This window comes from Carex rostrata, chromosome 11, assembly GCF_964058835.1.
Source record: "Carex rostrata chromosome 11, lpCarRost1.2, whole genome shotgun sequence".
Lineage (NCBI taxonomy): Eukaryota > Viridiplantae > Streptophyta > Magnoliopsida > Poales > Cyperaceae > Carex > Carex rostrata.
Window position 1 is genome coordinate 8,232,077 of NC_135928.1, and position 20,733 is coordinate 8,252,809.

Consider the following 20,733-nt stretch of genomic DNA (forward strand, 5'->3'; position numbering starts at 1 on the left):
CTCTATATGGAAAGATAATGAGGCATTTTCAACCCTAATACAGCACTCCAATTGAAGTTGTTTGCAGCACTCTAGTACTGTCTCAATATGGCAAGATAATGGGGCACTTACAACCCTTATACAACACTCCAATTGAAGGTGTTTGGATCACTATAGTAACGTCCCTATATAGCAACATAATAAGACATTTAGAACCCTAAAACAACAATCTAATTGAAGGTGTTTGGAGCACAGTGTCCCTATATGGTAAGATGATTGGGCATTTACAACCTTAATACAACACTCCAATTGATGGTGTTTGGAGCACTCTAGAAGTGTCTTGATATGACAAGATAATAGTGCATTTACAATCTTAATACGACACTCCAATTGAAAGTGTTTGGAGCACTCTAGTTGTGTCTATATATGGCAAGATTATTGGGCATTTACAACCTTAATACAACACTTCGATTGATGGTGTTTGGGGCACTCTAGTAGTGTCCCAATATGGCAAGATAATAAGGCATTCACAACCCTGAAACAAGACTCCAATTGAAGGTGTATGAAGCACTGTAGTAGTGTCCCGATATGGCAAGATAATAGGGCATTTAGAACCTTAATACCACACTCCAATTGCAGGTGTTTGGAGCAGCTTAGGAGTGTCTTTATATGGCAATATAATAAAGCATTTACATACTTAATACAACACTCCAATTGAAGGTGTTTGCAGCACTCTAGTAGTGTCTCTATATGGCAAGATAATAGGTATTTACAACCTTAATACGACACTCCAAATGAAAGTGTTTGGAGCACTGTAGTAGTGTCTCTATATAGCAAGATAATTGAGCATTTGCAACCCTAATATAACATTCCAATTGATGGTGTTTAGAGCACTCTAGTAGTGTCCCGATATGGCAAGATAATAGGGCATTTACAACCTTAATACCACACTCCAATCGAAGGTGCTTGGAGCAGTATAGTAGTGTCTTTATATGGCAAGATAAGAAGGCATTTACATACTTAATAAAACACTCATATTGAAGGTGTTTCTAGCACTCTAGTAGTGCCTCCATATGGCAAGAAAATTGGGCATTTACAAACATAATACAACACTCCAATTGAATGTGTTTCGAGCACTCTAGTAGTGCCTCTATATGTCAAGATAATTGGGCATTTACAACCCTAATACAACACTCCAATTGATGGCGTTCGGAGCACTCTTGTAGTGTCTCTATATGGCAAGATAATAATGTATTTACAAGCCAAAAACAACACTCCTATTGATGGTGTTTGGAGCACTCTAGTAGTGTCTCTATATGGAAAGATAATAATGCATTTACGACCTTAATACAACACTCCAATTAAAAGTGTTTAGAGCACCCCAGTAGTGTCTCTATATAGAAAGATAATAGGGTATTTACATCCTTAATACGACACTCCTATTGATGGCGTTTGGAGACACTCTAGTAGTGTCGATATATGGCAAGATAATAGGGCATTTACAACCTTAATACAACACTCCAATTGAAGGTGTTTGGAGCAACCTAGTAGTGTCTCTATATAGCAAGATAATAGGCCATTTAAAACCCTAATACAACAATCCAATTGATGGTGTTTGGAGAACTAAAGTAGTGTCCATATATGGCATGATAATAATGCATTTACAACCCTAATAGAACACTCCAATTGAAGGTGTTTGGAGCACCCTAGTAGTGTCTCTATATAGCAAGATAATAGGACATTTACAACCCTAATACAACATTCCAATTGAAGGTGTTTGGGGCACCCTAGTAGTGTCTCTATATAGAAGGCAAATAGGGCATTTACAACCTTAATACGACACTCCAATTGAAAGTGTTTGGAGCACTCTACAAGTCTTTCTATATGGCAAAATAATTGGGCATTTACAACCCTAATACAAAACTCCAATTGAAGGTGTTTGGAGAACCCTAATTGTGTCCATATATGACAAGGTAATAGGGCATTTACAAGCCAAATAGAACGTTCCAATTGGCAGTGTTTCGAGCACTTTACTAGTGCTTCTATATGTGAAGGTAATTGGGCATTTACAACCCGAATACAACACTCCGATTGAAGGTGTTCGGAGCACTCTAGTAGTGTCTCTATATGGCAAAATAATAATGCGTTTACAAGCCAAAAACAACAGTCCTATTGATGGCGTTTGGAGCACTCTACTAGTGTCTCTATATGGCAAGATAATAATGCATTTACAACCTTAATACAACACTCCAATTGAAAGTGTTTAGAGCACCCTAGTAAAGATAATAGGGTATTTACAACCTTAATATGACACTCCAATTGAAAGTGTTTGGAGCTCTCTAGTAGTGTCTCTATATGGCAAGATAATTGGGCATTTACAACCCTAATACAACACTCCAATTGAAGGTGCTTGGAGCACCCTGGTAGTGTTTCTATATAGCAAGATAATAGGTCATTTACAACCCTAATACAACACTCCAATTGATGGTGTTTGGAGCACTCTAGTAGTGTCTCTATATGGCAAGATAATAATGCATTTACAACCTTAATACAACACTCCAATTGAAGGTGGTTGGAGCACCCAAGTAGTGTCTCTATATAGCAAGATAATAGGCCATTTACAACCCTAATACAACACTCCAATTGAAGGTGGTTGGAGCACCCTAGTAGTCTCTATATAGCAAGATAATAACTCATTTACAACCCTAATACAACCCTCCAATTGATGGTGTTTGGAGCACTCTAGTAGTGTTTCTATATGGCATGATAATAATGCATTTACAACACTAATAGAACACTCCAATTGAAGGTGTTTCGAGCACCCTATTAGTGTCTCTATATAGAAAGATAATTGGCCATTTACAACCCTAATAAAACACTCCAATTGAAGGTGGTTGGAGCACCCTAGTAGTGTCTCTATATAGCAAGATAATAAGCCATTTACAACCCAAATACAACCCTCCAATTGATGGTGTTTGGAGAACTCTAGTAGTGTCTCTATATGGCATGATAATAATGCATTTACAACCTTAATACAACACTCCAATTGAAAGTGTTTAGAGCACCCTAGTAGTGTCTCTATATAGAAAGATAATAGGGTATTTAGAACTCCAATATGACACTCCAATTGATGGTGTTTGGAGCACTCTAGTAGTGTCTATATATGGCAAGATAATAGGGCATTTACAACCTTAATACAACACTCCAATTGAAGGTGTTTGAAGCACCCTAGTAGTGTCTCTATATTGCAAGATAATAGGCCATTTAAAACCCTAATACAACAATCCAATTGATGGTGTTTGGAGAACTAAGGTAGTGTCCCTATATGGCATGATAATAATGCATTTACAACCCTAATAGAACACTCCAATTAAAGGTGTTTGGAGCACCCTAGTAGTATCTCTATATAGAAAGATAATAGGCTATTTACATCCTTAATACGACACTCCAATTGAAAGTGTTTGGAGCACTCTAGTAGTGTCTCTATATATGGGAACATAATTGGGCCTTTACAACCCTAATATAACACTCCAATTGATGGTGTTTGGAGCACTCTAGTAGTGTCTATATATGGCAAGATAATAGGGCATTTACAACCTTAATACAACACTCCAATTAAAGGTGTTTGGAGCACCCTAGTAGTGTCTCTATATAGCAAGATAATAGGCCAATTAAAACCCTAATACAACACTCCAATTGAAGGTGTTTGGAGCACCCTAGTAGTGTCTCTCTATATAGAAGACAAAAAGGGCATTTACATCCTTAATACGACACTCCAATTGAAAGTGTTTGGAGCAATCTAGTAGTGTCTCTATATGGAAAAATTATTGGGCATTTACAACCCTAATACAACACTCCAATTGATGGTGGTTGGAGCACTCTAGTAGTGTCCATATATGGCAAGATAAAAGGGCATTTACAAGCCAAATAAAACGCTACAATTGGCGGTGTTTGCTACACTCTAGTAGTGCCTCTATATGTGAAGGTAATTGGGCATTTACAACCCTAATACAACACTCCAATTGATAGCGTTCGGAGCACTCTTGTAGTGTCTCTATATGGCAAGATAATAATGCATTTACGACCTTAATACAGCACTCCAATTAAAGGTGTTTAGAGCACCCTAGTAGTGTCTATATATTGAAAGATAATAGGCTATTTACATCCTTAATACGACACTCCAATTGAAAGTGTCTGGAGCACTCTAGTAGTGTCTCTATATGGGAACATAATTGGGCCTTTACAACCCTAATACAACACTCCAATTGATGGTGTTTGGAGCACTCTAGTAGTGTCTATATATGGCAAGATGGGCATTTACAACCTTCATACAACACTCCTGTTGAAGGTGTTTGGAACACCCTAGTAGTGTCTCTATATAGCAAGATAATAAGCCATTTAAAACCCTAATTCAGCACTCCAATTGATGGTGTTTGGAGCACTCTAGTAGTGTCCATATATGGCAAGATAATAGGGCAATTACAAGCGAAATATAACACTCCAATTGGCGGTGTTTGCAGCACTCTAGTAGTGCCTCTATATTGGAAGGTAATTGGATATTTACAACCATAATACAACACTCCAATTGATGGTGTTCGGAGCACTCTAGTAGTGTCCCTATATGGCAAGATAATAATGCATTTACAACCTTAATACAACACTCCAATTGAAGGTGTTTCGAGCACCCCAGTAGTGTCTCTTTATAGCAAGATAATACGTCATTTACAACCCTAATACAACACTCCAAATTGATGGTGTTTGGAGCACTCTAGTAGTGTCCATATATGGCAAGGTAATTGGGCATTTACATGCCAAATACAACGCTCCAATTAGCGATGTTTGCAGCACTCTAGTAGTGTCCCTATATGGCAAGATAATAATGCATTTACAACCTTAATACAACACTCTAATTGAAGGTGTTTCGAGCACCCTAGTAGTGTCTCTATATAGCAAGATAATAGGTCAATTACAATTTTAATACAATACTCCAATTGATGCTGTTTGGAGCACTCTACTAGTGTCTTTGTATGGCATGATAATAATGCATTTACAACCATAATACAACACTCAAATTGAAGGTGTTTGGAGCACCCTAGTAGTGTCTCTATATAGAAGGTAAATAGAGCATTTACAACTTTAATACGACACTCCAATTGAAAGTGTTTGGAGCACTCTAGTAGTGTCTGTATATGGCAAAATAATTGGGCATTTACAACCCTAATACAACACTCCAATTGATGGTGTTTGGAGCACCCTAGTAGTGTCCATATATGGCAAGATAATAGGGCATTTACAAGCCAAATACAACGCTCCAATTGGTGGTGTTTCCTAGACTCTAGTAGTGCCTCTATATGTGAAGGTAATTGGACATTTACAACCCTAATGCAAGACTCCAATTGATGGAGTTCGGAGCACTCTAGTAGTGTCTCTATATGGCAAAATAATTGGGCATTTACAACCCTAATACGACACTCCAATTGATGGTGTTTGGAGCACCCTTGTAGTCTCTCTATATAGAAGGCAAATAGGACATTTACAACCTTAATACGACACTCCAATTGAAAGTGTTTGGAGCACGCTAGAAGTATCTCTATATGGCAAAATAATTGGGCATTTACAACCCTAATACAACACTCCAATTAAAGGTTTTTGGAGCACCATAGTGTCTCTATATGGCAAGATAATAATGCATTTACAACCTTAATACAACACTCCAATTGAAGGTGTTTGGAGCACCCTGGTAGTGTCTCTATATAGCAAGATAATAGGTCATTTACAACTCTAATACAACTCACCAATTGATGGTGTTTGCAGCACTCTAGTAGTGTCTCTATATGGCAAGATAATAATGCATTCACAACCCTAATAGAACACTCCAATTGAAGGTGTTTTGAGCACCCTAGTAGTGTCTCTATATTGCAAGATAATAGGCCATTTACAACCCTAATACAACACTCCAATTGATGGTGTTTGGAGCACTCTACTAGTGTCTCTATATGGCAAGATAATAGTGCGTCTACAAGCCAAATACAACACTCCAATTGATGGTGTTTGGAGCACTCTAGTAGTACAACACTCCAATTTAAGGTGTTTGGAGCACCCTAGTAATGTCTCTATATAGCAAGATCATAGGCCATTTACAACCTTAATACAACACTCCAATTAATGGTGTTTGGAGCACTCTAGTAGTGTCTCCATATGGCATGATAATAATGCATTTACTACCCTAATACAACACTCCAATTGAAAGTGTTTGGAGCACCCTGGTAGTGTATCTATATAGCAAGATTATAGGTCATTTACAACTCTAATACAAACTCTCCAATTGATGGTGTTTGGAGCACTCTAGTAGTGTCTCTATATGGCAAGATAATAATGCGTTTACAACCTAAATACAACACTCCAATTGAAGGTGTTTGGAGCACCCTAGTAGTGTCTCTATTTAGCAAGATAATAGGGCATTTACAACCTTAATACGACACTCCAATTGAAAGTGTTTGGAGCACTTTAGTTGTGTCTCTATATGACAAGATAATTGGGCATTGATAACCCTAATACAACACTCCAATTAATGGTGTTTGGAGCATTCTTGTAGTGTCCATATATGACAAGATAATAGGGCATTTAGAAGCCAAATACAACGCTCCAATTGGTAGTGTTTGCAGCACTCTAGTACTGCCTCTATATGTGAAGGTAATTGAGCATTTACAACCCTAGTAGTGTCTCTCTATGGCAAGATAATAATGCATTTTCTACCATAATACAACACTCCAATTGAAGGTGTTTGGAGCACCCTACAAGTGTCTCTATAAAGCAATATAATAGGCCATTTACAACCCTAATAGAACACTCCAATTGATGGTGTTTGGAGCACTCTAGTAGTGTCCATATATGGCAAGATAATAGGGCATTTACAAGCCAAATACAACGCTTCAATTGGCGGTGTTTGCAGCACTCTAGTAGTGCCTCTATATGTGCAGCTAATTGGGCATTTACAACCCTAATACAACACTCCAATTGATGGTGTTCGGAGCACTCTAGTAGTTTCTCTATATGGCAAGATAATAATGCGTTTACAAGCCAAATACGACACTCATATTGATGGTGTTTGGAGCACTCTAGTAGTGTCTATATATGGCAAGATAATAATGCATTTACAACCTTAGTACAACACTCCAATTGAAGGTGTTTGGAGCACCCTAGTAGTGTCTCTATATAGGAAGATAATAGGCCATTTACAACCCTAATACAACACTCCAATTGATGGTGTTTGGAGCACTCTAGTAGTGTCTCAATATCGAAAGATAATAGGGTATTTACAACCATTATATGACACTCCGATTGAATGTGTTTGGAGCACTCTTGTAGTGTCTCTATATGGCAAGATAATTGGGCATTTTACAACCCTAATACAACACTCCAATTGATGATGTCTGGAGAACCCTAATTGTGTCCATATATGACAAGATAATAGGGCATTTACAAGCCAAATAGAACGTTCCAATTGGCAGTGTTTCGAGCACTTTACTAGTGCTTCTATATGTGAAGGTAATTGGGCATTTACAACCCGAATACAACACTCCAATTGAAGGTGTTCGGAGCACTCTAGTAGTGTCTCTATATGGCAAGATAATAATGCGTTTACAAGCCAAATACGACACTCATATTGATGGTGTTTGGAGCACTCTAGTAGTGTCTCTATATGGCAAGATAATAATGCATTTACAACCTTAGTACAACACTCCAATTGAAGGTGTTTGGAGCACCCTAGTAGTGTCTCTATATAGGAAGATAATAGGTCATTTACAACCCTAATACAACACTCCAATTGATGGTGTTTAGAGCACTCTAGTAGTGTCTCAATATCGAAAGATAATAGGGTATTTACAACCATTATATGACACTCCAATTGAATGTGTTTGGAGCACTCTTGTAGTGTCTCTATATGGCAAGATAATTGGGCATTTTACAACCCTAATACAACACTCCAATTGATGGTGTTTGGAGCACTCTAGTAGTGTCCATATATGGCAAGATAATAGGGCATTTACAAGCCAAATACAATGCTCCAATTGGCGGTGTTTGCAGCACTCTAGTAGTGCTATATGTGAAGCAAATTGGGCATTTACAACCCTAATACAACACTCCAATTGATGGTGTTCGGAGCACTCTAGTAGTGTCTCTATATGGCAAGATAATAATGTGTTTACAAGCCAAATACGACACTCCAATTGAAGGTGCTTGGAGCACCCTGGTAGTGTCTCTATAGCAAGATAATAGGTCATTTACAACCCTAATACAACACTCCAATTGATGGTGTTTGGAGCACTCTAATAGTGTCTCTATATGGCATGATAATAATGCATTTACAATCCTAATAGAACACTCCAATTGAAGGTGTTTCGAGCACCCTAGTAGTGTCTCTATATTGCAAGATAATAGGCTATTTACAACCCTAATACAACGCTCCAGTTGATGGTGTTTGGAGCACTCTACTAGTGTCTCTATATGGCAAGATAATAATGCATTTACAACGTTAATATAACACTCCAATTGAAGGTGTTTAGAGTACACTAGTAGTGTCTCCATATAGAAAGATTATAGGGTATTTACAACCTTAATACGACACTCCAATTGAAAGTGTTTGGAGCACTCTAGTAGTGTCTCTATATTGGAACATAATTGGGCATTTACTACCCTAATATAATACTCCAATTGATGGTGTTCGGAGCACTCTAGTAGTGTCTCTATATGGCATGATAATAATGCATTTACAACCCTAATACAACACTCCAATTGAAGGTGTTTGGAGCACCATAATAGTGTCTCTATATAGCAAGATAATAGGCCATTTACAACCCTAATACAACACTCCAATTGATGGTGTTTGGAGCACTCTAGTAGTGTCTCTATATGGCATGATAATAATGCATTTACAACCCTAATAGAACACTCCACTTGAAGGTGTTTCGAGCACCCTAGTAGTGTCTCTATATAGCAATATAATATATCATTTACAACCCTAATACAACACTCCAATTGATGGTGTTTGGAGCACTCTACTAGTGTCTCTATATGGCAAGATAATAATGCATTTTCAACCTTAATACAACACTCCAATTGAAAGTGTTTGGAGCATCCTAGTAGTGTCTCTATATAGCAAGATAATAGGCCATTTACAACCCTAATACAACACTCCAATTGATGGTGTTTGCAGAACTCTAGTTGTTTCTCCATATGGCATGATAATAATGCATTTACTACCCTAATACAACACTCCAATTGAAGGTGTTTGGAGCACCGTAGTAGTGTCTCTATATGGCAAGATAATAAGGCAATTGCAACCCTAAAACAACACCCCAATTGAACGTGTTTGGAGCACTCTAGTAGTGTCTCCAGATGGCAAGATAATAGGGCACTTACGACCCTAATATAGTACTCCAATTTAAGGTGTTTGTGGCACTCTATGAGTGTTTCCAGATGGCAAGATAATAGGGCATTTACAACCCTAAAACAACACTCCAATTGAACGTGTTTGGAGCACTCTAGTGGTGTTTTTAAATGGCAAGATAATAGGGCATTTACAACCCTAATTCAACACTCCAATTGATGGTGTTTAGAGCACGCTAGTTGTGTCTCTATATGGCAAGATAATAGGGCATTTAGAACCCTAATACAACACTCCAATTGAAGGTGTTTGGAGCACCTCGGCTATGTCTCTATATAGAAAGATAATAGGGCATTTACTACCCTAATACAATACTCCAATTGTAGGTGTTTCGACTACTCTAGTAGTGTCTCTATATGGCAAGATAACGGGGCACTTGCAACCCTAATACAACATTCCAATTAGTTGTTTGGAGCACTCTAGTAGTGTCCCTATATGCCAAGATAATAAGGCATTTACAACCCAAATAAAACTCTCTAATTCAAGGTGTTTGGAGCTCTCTATTTGTATCTCTATATGGCATTATAATAAGGCTTTTACTACCCTAATACAATACTTCAGTTGAAGGTGTTTAGAGCACTCTAGTAGTGTCTCTAGATGGTAAGATAAAAGGGCTGTTACAACCCTAATTGAAGGTGTTAGGAGCTCTCTACTAGTGTCCCTATATGGCAGGATAATAGGGCATTTACAACCCAAATACAATACTCCAATTGAAGGTGTTTGGAGCACCCTAGTAGTGTCTCTATATAGCAAGATAATAAGGAATTTGCAACTGAAATACAACACTCCAATTGATGGTTTTTGGATCACTCTATTTATGTCTCTATTTGGGTGTTTGGAGCACTATAGTAGTGTCTCTTGATTATAATAGGACATTTACAACCATAATACAGCACTCCAATTGCAGGTGTTCGGAGCACTCTAATAGTGTCTATATATGGCAACATAATAGGGCATTTACAACACAAATATAACACTCCCATTGATGGTGGTTGGAGCACTTTATTAGTGTCTTTATATAGCAAGATTATAGTGCATTTACAACCCTAATACAACACTCGAATTGAATGTGTTTGGAGCACTCTAATAATGTCCCTATATGGCAATATAATATGGCATTTACAACCCAAATACAACACTCCAATTGAATATGTTTGTAGCACTCTAGTAGTGTCTCTATATGGCATGATAATAGGGGATTTACAACCCTAATACAACTCTCCAATTGAAGGTGTTTAGAGCACTCTAGTTTTTTCTCTATATGGCAAGATAATAGGGCATTTACTACCATAATACAATACTCCAATTGATGTTTTTTTAAGCACTATAGTAGTGTCTCCTTATGGCAAGATAATAGGGCTTTTACAACCTTATTACAACACTCCAATTGAAGGTGTTTGGAGCACTCTTGGATTACTCGAGTAGTGTCTATATGGAAAGATAATAGGGCATTTACAACCCTAATACAATACTTCAATTGAAGGTGTTTGAAGCACTTTAATAGTGTCTCTAGATTGCAAGATAATAGGGCATTTACAACCCTAATACAAATGTTGGGCGCTGAGAGTTGCACTGAAAGAGGTAAGAAATTAGGTTTTAATATATTGGCTGATCCCTTAATACAATACGGAACAGAGTTCCGGGACATCTCTCGGCATTCCTTCCGGTTCACCCTTGTGACGGGCCTACTAATTCATTATTTACCTATCGAGGTTTTATTGTTTGATTGTAGGGACATTTAACTCCCGACGTGTGCAAGCCCCCGTCTTTAATTACATTGGCAGACCTTTCGAGTGCAAACTGAATACCTCGTTCATTTTGGGATTTACGCCTATTTTGGTGTAAACTAGGTAATTAGGGCTAAAGGAGGATTAATGTAAGGTTCATTTGGTTGTTTGATAGGTTCTCGTTTGATTTGGACATAATTTGGACATATATGGATGTGTATGTGCATTTATATTTTTAAAACATGTGAAAATGCATGAGACATGTTTATTGTATGATTTATATTTGGGAAAACACATTTAAACATTATTTTTATATTTTATTTATAAAAATATGTCAAAAGAGGGGTATTTTGATCATTTCAGGTTTTGGATGAAACTTGGATATGTTCAATTAATAATTAAAATTATAGAGAATTGAATTTGGGTTCATTTGAAACTGGTTTGAGTCGATTTGGACTTAGAACGGAGGAGTTATGGCCAAAAAGGACTGAAAAAGGCTTTTATGTGAAGTTTTTAACTTTCAGGGACCTATTCATAAATTTCCAGGGACCTAAGGCTGTAATTTGAGCTTTTGACATGGTCTTGAGTGAAAAATGGGCTTCCAAGGGCCTGTTTGAAGAAGTTTTATGTTGTCAGGGACCTATTTGTAAATTTTCAATGGGTTCTCTACAAATTTTGTATAAACAAAGGGTTTACTTAATGGTTTCTGGGCTTTAAGATTAGTGTTAGGCCTTCAGGATTTGGATTTTGGCCCCTTAAGATGTGCACTGGCCACTGGATTGAGATCATGGGTTTAAGATGTGTGCATATCAATATTTAATCACACAAGCTTTGAGATTTGGGCTTTGGGCCTTAACAGGTGTCCTGGGCCTTTAATAAATGTGTTGGGCTTTAGATTTCAACACTTGGACTTTGAGATTGGTGCTGGATATTTAATCAAATTGAACAAACCGACATGTCGACCCTATCTGTCAGGGAGACGTTAGATTGGATGTGTTTGAATTTGGATCATCGGATCAAATGGGTGCATCAAAAGTTGTGTAAACCCGATAGGAACTTAGGGTTCTTCCTTGATGAGTTGAGGTTTAAACTTCTGGCCGGCTCCGTCCATGGCAGCACCGGTCAAGCATTTGAATATGAATGTGTCATCACCAGGATTACATTAGTATTGTCGTCGACGGCTAAAGATCACCGGAGACGGCGTTGAAGGCTTCTACAGTACCTGTCGATACCAATGAACCCTTGAGTCAATTTCAATCGATTTTCTTGCAATTTTCTTTAATGGTTTGGTCATTTGACATCATGTAAGGAATGAAAGTCTTTGGAAGCTTTAATTTGCAATTTGATTGAGGTTTAGACATGATTCAGGTCTTCTACTTCCTTAACAGATACCAAGTCAATACCGATGACTGGTACAAGGAAGATGAAGCCGGTTCAAACATTGGAAGACATTGTTCTGGTCACTTTAAAGACATTCCAGCATAGTAGAAAGATTAATTTAGCTTGGATTGGCATTTGGATCATATAGAGTCATGAGAGGATGCATATATCTCTGAGTTTTGATTATTTTCTCATGATTTTGTAAAACAAATGCATGTTTTATTTTATAGAATCATTAATGCATATTTCATGTACTTCTATGCCAATTTTCAGAATTTTTGAACATGTATTTATATGCTTAAAGGCTGTCATAAGTTGAAGGGTGTATATGGTAATTTTGCCAGTTTAAATACATCATTTTCATTTTTAAAAGTTGAATTTCAAATATCAATATCTCCCTGTAGGAGAGTCCAAATGACATGAAATTTGTGTCAATTTTATGTGTTTTTAAATTATCTACATGATGGTGTACTCATTTTTGCGATTTGGTTCTCATATCAGTCCAGAATTGTCAGATTACCAGTAAGGGTCAAAAATGGATATTTCAATACATTGCATAGTACCAGTGGCACTCTAATGCTTTGTAGTGCTGATCCATGACTTGATATCATACTAGAGGTCACTAGGGAGGTCCAGATACATGGGTATGGGTTTGGTTTACCATTTTAAACCTATTTAATCATGTTTTAAAGGCATATAATCACTGTTATACACCAATAATCAGAGGAGGAGAAGATCAAAGCTCCATGAATCATCAAAACAACATTTTAAATCATTTTAAGGTGCTAGAATATGGCTTTATGCAGAGAAGCATCTAAAATGCTTGAAATCATTTTAAGGATACCAGCTGGCTCAACTTCATCAACTCTCGTTTGTTTAAAATATAATTTTGACCCTTTAAAACCTTTTAAACTAAAATAATCAACATGGATCTAATGTGGGAGGATACCAGCTGGCTCAACTCCTACATCTTCACCATTTAATCATTTTAGAAAGGTTTTAAAAAGTTGTTTTGAAGACAGATTCAAGAAAAAGGCAAAAAAGGACCATTTTCAAGCATTTTATATACACATTTCTTTATATTTTGTTTTAGAACAGCAAGAAGGTATAAAATATCACAAAAGAAGACAAAAGATACTTTATTTGTCATTAGGCCTGTACATCCTTGATTCATTGTTTGATGAAGTTGGATATTGTACAAGCCTTCCCTTTTTCATCTTAGAAATAGAAAAAGAGAAAGAAAGAAGCAAAATACATCAAAGAAATTGAAAGCAGTGCATAATAGTAAAGAAAAAAGGCAAAGAACATCAACAAAAAGGAGCTTTATTAATGAAATATATGTACAAACCCTAGCCTATGAAGGCCCTTACATCTCTTTGAACTTCAATTTACTTATTCTATGATTTGCTACAGGAAAGAGGAGTATAGCCTCTGGTGAGCCAAATTACAAGGGTTTCAAGGCTTTTTAGTTATTTGTTTAACCTAACAGGGATTTTGTGCATCTAAGCTTATCATTTGAATGGGCTATGGGTGCCTTTATATAGGCAATACATGATTTTAGGGTTTAACATGCAGCTGAGGTGTTTTGATCTTGATCATCAATTGTTTGATCATTGGCAGATGTGCATTTGCTTCATATCTTGTGCCATCAAGGAAGGGGATCACCCAATCATGCTTGGACATATCATTCATCTTGCGCAGTCTTCTTTGACTTTCAAGAAACCGTGTGTCAGGTAAAACCACGTGAAGCCAAAGCCTATCGGAAATTCAAGAATAGCGGGCCTTCACTGGAAATTCAAGATTTGGGCCATGGTGTCTATATCTTCTGTCTTGGCTACCAGAGTCTTCCATGTTGCAGTTCATGGAGCAAGCTTGTCTCTTGGAATCCTCCACTCGCTGCACGCAATCTACGCCACTACCTATGTTACAGGCGATCGTATCACCCACAGGAAAAACTAGTTTTATTGGAGGCGCTTTGGATCCTTCTCTCTCTGGCCCGATTGCAGCTCTCTCCAACGCAGAAAATAATGCAGCTCCACAGTCCCGTGCGCCTTCTTCTCCAGTGTCGATTCCACCACTTCCTGACCATGGCCGATCCGCTGTGGCGCTAACTCTCCCATCCAGTGGCCTCTCCGCCCCTCCTGGGCCACCGCCAGCCACTCCTCCCTCTTCTCCACCCGATGCCTTTCACCATTGGAGGACAGCCCTCTCTCTAGTTCCGCCGGTCCCACCGTCAGCCACTTCTCGGTCTTTTCTTACTGCTGCCTCTCTTGATCCGAAAGTTGCTACTATCTACTCGCATTCCACCTCCAAATCAGTTCCATTCCACCACCTCAATCAATCTAGGGTTTCGGTGGGTGTTGAGCGTCTTCATTCGAAATTTCAATCCCTCCATTCTCTAACTAAACAAGGTACATTAGTATGTTTTCGATGTGGAGATTCGGGTCATTTAGCTAAATCTTGTCACAACGCTATTGTGTGTTTTGCTTGTAATCGCCTGGGTCACCGTTCCCATACCTACCGGGCAATTACAATGTTACATTCCTCTTCTAGACCTCCTCTCACACCAGATATGAAAGCTCAAGGCAGCTCCTTACCGGTTATGCAATTTTCTTGCACTCAGTCCATTTGAGACTATGCTGAGATTTTACGAAGAGGAGTAGTTATCAAAGATTCATATCAACAAGGTGCTGATTTCATTGTTTCTTCCTTATCTTCTCTTTTTCCCGTGAAAGATTTTCAGTGGAAAGCTATTCCTTTGAGTGAGGATTGCTACTTTTTACATCCTCCTGACCCGACATGGAGGCAGATTGCCATTGCTGAGGGTCGAATCCTTCTTGGGGATATAGTTTTTCATTTGGAGGCTTTTGATCCGGTTAAGTACGATGGCGGTTGGGAACCCTTTACTTGTTAGCTTAAGATCTATGGTCTTCCTTCTTCTCTATCACATGAGTCTGAGTTTGATCGGTTGATTAGTGAGATTGGGGGATTTATTATCAAAGTCGATCCTTTGACGCGAGCTGGTGAAAATATGAAGTATGTGAGGCTGAAAATTGGGGTTTCTGACCGATCCGATATTCCTTCTTGTCGGAAGCTTTACTTCAAGGGCCCAGATGGTGTTTCCCGCTATTATTGGGTACAATTTGTTGTTGAAGGAGATGGATGGCCGACTTCGGTACCACATCGTCATTTTTGGAAAGAACGGCCAGGTCCTCAATCTCACCATTTACCCACCAATGCACCTCCCATTCCAGCCCCTCCTCCACCCCCTCTTCCTCCTCCTCCTCCTCCTCCTCCTCCCCTACCACCCCTACCCCACCCTGCTACTATTCCCTTACCTCCTTCCATTCCACCTTCTGGAACCTCTTTGCCTCCCCCACCAGCCCTGCCTTCTGCGGATTCTAATAGATTCGCCTTGTTAAATTCATTGCCTGATAGTGAATCTAATCAAAGTGATCCATGGGTTTCTCAAGATGAGCTACCTCCTCCACCTTCATTGCCTCATGTTCCTAAAAATCCTCGCGAGTCGGATATCAAATATGATAAGGAAAGGAAGCGCAAAGGGAAGCAGCATGCAGTGTCCTCTTTGGAAGAACCTCGAAACAGTCTCCGTGTCAAACTAAACCATCTAGCTGGTGCTACTGAAGCGACAGTTGGAAATGGGGATTCTACATCCTCTACCAAGTCTGCCAAAGCTACCATAGGTACTCAATTTTTGATTGATCAATTCCCTTACTCTTCTTTATCTGACTTGGATTTAGTCAAATTGTATGATATTAGTGGTTTTAAATTAGGTGATACTTTAGAAGATAGTATATAAATAGTTCGTGCTTTGCGCTCTTTATCTAAACCTAAATTTATGTCAGTTTTATCTGACAGTGCTCCTATTGGTCAGATTTTTATTTCTTCTGTTTCTTCTGTTTCATCAGATATTATAGGTTCTCAAGACTTAGGAATCAATGATATTCTTGAGTCTAATAAAATTAGGGCACTTACTAGTTCTAATGGTTAAGTTCCTCAATTGGAATGCTCGAGGCTTAGGCCTAGCTGCTAAAAGACGGTACCTTAGGGATTTAATTAGTGATAATCATATAGATTTTGTAAGTATACAAGAAACTAAGAAAGAATTATTTCATGATAGATCCTTGCGAACTCTTAGTAGTACAATCAATAACTGGATAGTTAAACCTTCTGAGGGTGCTTCAGGAGGTTTACTTTTAGGATTCAATGACTCTTTATTTACTTTAATCTCTTCTTATGTTAAGGATTATTCCATTACGGTACATGTTAGAAATAAGATTGATAACTTTGAATGGTGTTTTATAACTGTTTATGGTCCTTTAACCACTACTTCTAGACGAGATTTTCTTCTTGAATTCAATGATCTATGCTCTTTAGGTATTGATGCTTTCTTAATTCTAGGTGATTTTAATATGATTAGACGAAGATCTGAAAGATCTGGTACTAGTTATAATCATGTAATTAGTAGTCGATTTAATTTTTTTATTAGGACCAATGACTTAATGGAATTGTCGTTATCTGATAAAAAGTTTACATGGGCACGATCCCTTAATTCTACTTCATAGGCACTCTTAGATAGGTGTTTTTGTTCCACTTCTTGGAACGCACATTTTAATCTTTCAAAACTCTCTTCCCTACCTAGAGCCTACTCAGATCATATTCCTTTAATTTTAGACACTCAAGCAATTGTTATTCCACGCTCTAAGTCTATTAAATTTGATAAATCCTGGCTTGCTTATGAGGGTTTTTATGACTTAGTCTCTTCATGTTGGCTTAATAATCCTTTATCATCTGATCTAGGTAACAGTTGGAAATTTAAAATGCAATCTTTACGACAGAAATTAAGAGGATGGAGCTCTAATGTAAGAGGTGAAAAGAAAAGAATCAAGTCTACTTTGCTATCTAGACTATGTTATTTTGAAAATCAATTAGAAGATAATAGTCTTACTATGAATGACCTAGAAGATTGGAAATCTTGTCAACATGATTTATATAAGCTCTATTTAGAAGAAGAACAATACTGGCAACAACGGTCTAGATTAAAATGGTTTTTAGAAGGGGATCTTAATACCAAATTTTTCCATGTCGTGGCATCAAATAGTAAAAAGAAAAATACTATTTGTAGTTTAGAAATTGATGGTTCTATATGCTTTGATCAATCTGTAATTTTACGTCATGTTACTGACTTTTATCAAGGCCTCATGGGGTCCTCTACTCCAAGATTACTATCATTACAAGATAATTTGTGGGCTCCATCTGAAAATTTAACTACTGATTAATGTCTTTTTTTACAAGCACCTTTTTCTTTAGAGGAAATTAAACGGGTTGTTTTCGCATGTAATCCCTCTAAGGCTCCTGGGCCTGATGGTATGTCCTTTCAGTTTTATCAATCATTTTGGGATGTTCTTAAAGATGATTTATATAGGATATTCACAGCATTTTATAATAATAATTTGGATATTTCAAAGTTTAACCTTGCTTCCATTTGTTTAATCCCTAAAAAGGAGGATGCTACCACAGTTAGAAACTTTAGGCCTATTAGTCTAATTAATTGTAGTTTTAAGCTAATCACAAAATTATTAGCTGATAGATTAGCTTTAGTAATGGATTCTTTAATAGATTATTCTCAAACAGCTTACATTAAAGGTAGATTAATTTTGGATAATGTAGTATGTGCACATGAGGTTCTTCACCAAGTGAAAATTAAGAAGCAAAAGGGTGTTCTATTCAAACTTGATTTGGAAAAAGCTTTTGACCATGTTAATTGGGAGTTCTTACTTGAAATGTTACATGCTAGGGGCTTCGGGGAAAAATTTACTACTTGGATCAAATTGATTTTAGAAGGTAGTTAAACATGTGTAAATTTAAATGGTACTTTAGGCCCATATTTTTCTTGCCAACGGGGGTTCGACAAGGAGATCCCCTATCCCCTTTCCTTTTTATACTTGTAGCTTATGCTTTAAACAAAATCCTTCAACAAGCTAATAGAGGAGGATTTGTCGATGGTTTGGAAAACTTTTCAAATTTCGAAAATGTTATGAATTTACATTTTGCAGATGATACTCTTCTTTTCCTTAAGGCTGATAAAGTAGTTTTAACACACATTAGATGGCTATTGGTAGCTTTTGAGAATGTTTCTGGTTTGAAAATTAATTATGATAAAAGTGAGATGTATCCTCTTAACTTATCAGATACTGAAACTGATGAACTCGCTTCAATTTTGAGGTGTGAGATTTCCACTTTACCTCTTACTTACTTAGGTGTTCCTATTAATAACAAATCTCTAAATGATATCGATTAGCAACTGCTAATTGATAAGATTGAAAAAAGATTGCAAGGGTGGAAAGGCTTTTTACTATCTTTAGGAGGTAAAGTAACTCTTTTAAATTCTGTCATTTCTGCTATTCCATTATATTGGTTATCCATGTATAGATTACCTGCTAAAATTAGACATAAAATAGATAAAATTAGACGTAAATTCTTATGGCATGGAGGTAACTCTAATAGAAGAAAATACTCTTTAGTCTCATGGAGAATTGTGTGCAAAAGTAAAGATCAGGGAGGCTTAGGGGTTTTAGACCTTAAGCTGATGAATAAGGCCTTCTAGCTAAATGGTGGTATCGGTTTCTAGATAATTCTGTTTTTGGTAGATGGAAAAATATTTTGCTTAGTAAATATGGAACTAGAACTACTCTTTCTCTTTGTTCACCATTTTGGCGATCAATCCTAAAAGATCATGTGGTTATCAATTTAGGACTCAATAAAGAAATAGGTAATGGTAAACAACATCTTTTTGGTTAGATAGATGGTGTAGTGAACATACCTTAAAAAATCAATTTCCACACCTTTATTCTATTGTTACTTATAGGTTTATTTCTGTAGCTGAGGCATTTTCTACTTCTCATTTAAATTTGTCTTTTCAAAGACAAATTACTGGTATTTATAGGGATGAATTGATTACCTTGCACCACAAGTTTCAATATTTTACTTTGTCTTCTCATTTGGAAGATAGATTGATATGGCGATGGTCACAATATGATCATTTCACTGTTCATTCTTTTTATAAATGGTTAGAATATGGTGGTATTCCAAATTCTGATTATGATACTATTTAGAAATCTCACATTCCTTTAAAAATCAAAATCTTTCTTTGGCTCGTCCGACGTGATAAAATTCTCACTAAGGTTAACTTGGCAAAAAAAGGATGGCCAGGAGATCTTACTTGTGCATTTTGTGACCAACATGAGAGTGTTGACCATTTATTTATACATTGTTCATATGTACGCTTGATATGGAATTGGATTGCAACATACAATTCATTCCCCTTTACATGTAATTCTTTAGATGATTTATGGTTACTTGATGCTTCCATCCCCTTAAAGGATAGACTCCCCGTAGAATTATTAAGGGGAGCTATCTTATGGAATGTATGGTTAGAAAGAAATAGAGTTATTTTTAATGATAATATTACTCCCATTTCTGCTAAATCATTAGGGTTTAAGATAATCTCTTTAGCTACTTTTTGGTGTAAGTCTAGCTCTGACAATTCATACTTAAAATTAAGTCTAATGCTTCCATGTGATGTTAAGGACCTTCCAGATCAGATACTGGGAGAGGAAGAGAAGTCCACCCAAGCTCTTAGAGCCGACAACCCCCCAGATCATATGTCTGGAGACGAGATGTCGGATAAGGATTTATTGGATTACTAGTCTCCTAGGATATGAGTGTTTTTTGAGACTTTTACTTTGCTTAGTATTCATTTTTCCATTTTAGCTTTGAAGTGGTACTATCTCTACTTGTATGCTTTTATGTTTGTTGATGATGACTTGTTGTAAGACTTTTCATATTTGATTTTGGTACCTATTTTAGGTACCATATCAGGTATGCTTGATTTCTATGAAATCGGTGGTAATACCACTATTTTTCATAATTTGAACCTTTGGATTGCATTGAAATCATCAAATGGCATCATAGCCTTTGGTTTGCTGCCATATGAAAAAAGCGTGATAAAATGCATGCTCCCATTGTGCAGGAGAAGATTCTTCCAATTTGGACTGACCTCAACCCCTTCTAACACGTGTATATGGGGATTAGGAGGGGTATTAATAGCTATATCAGCTTGTTTTGTCATCATGTGCACTGTAACAGTAGCCTTCTATGCGGCATTCCATTTCTTTA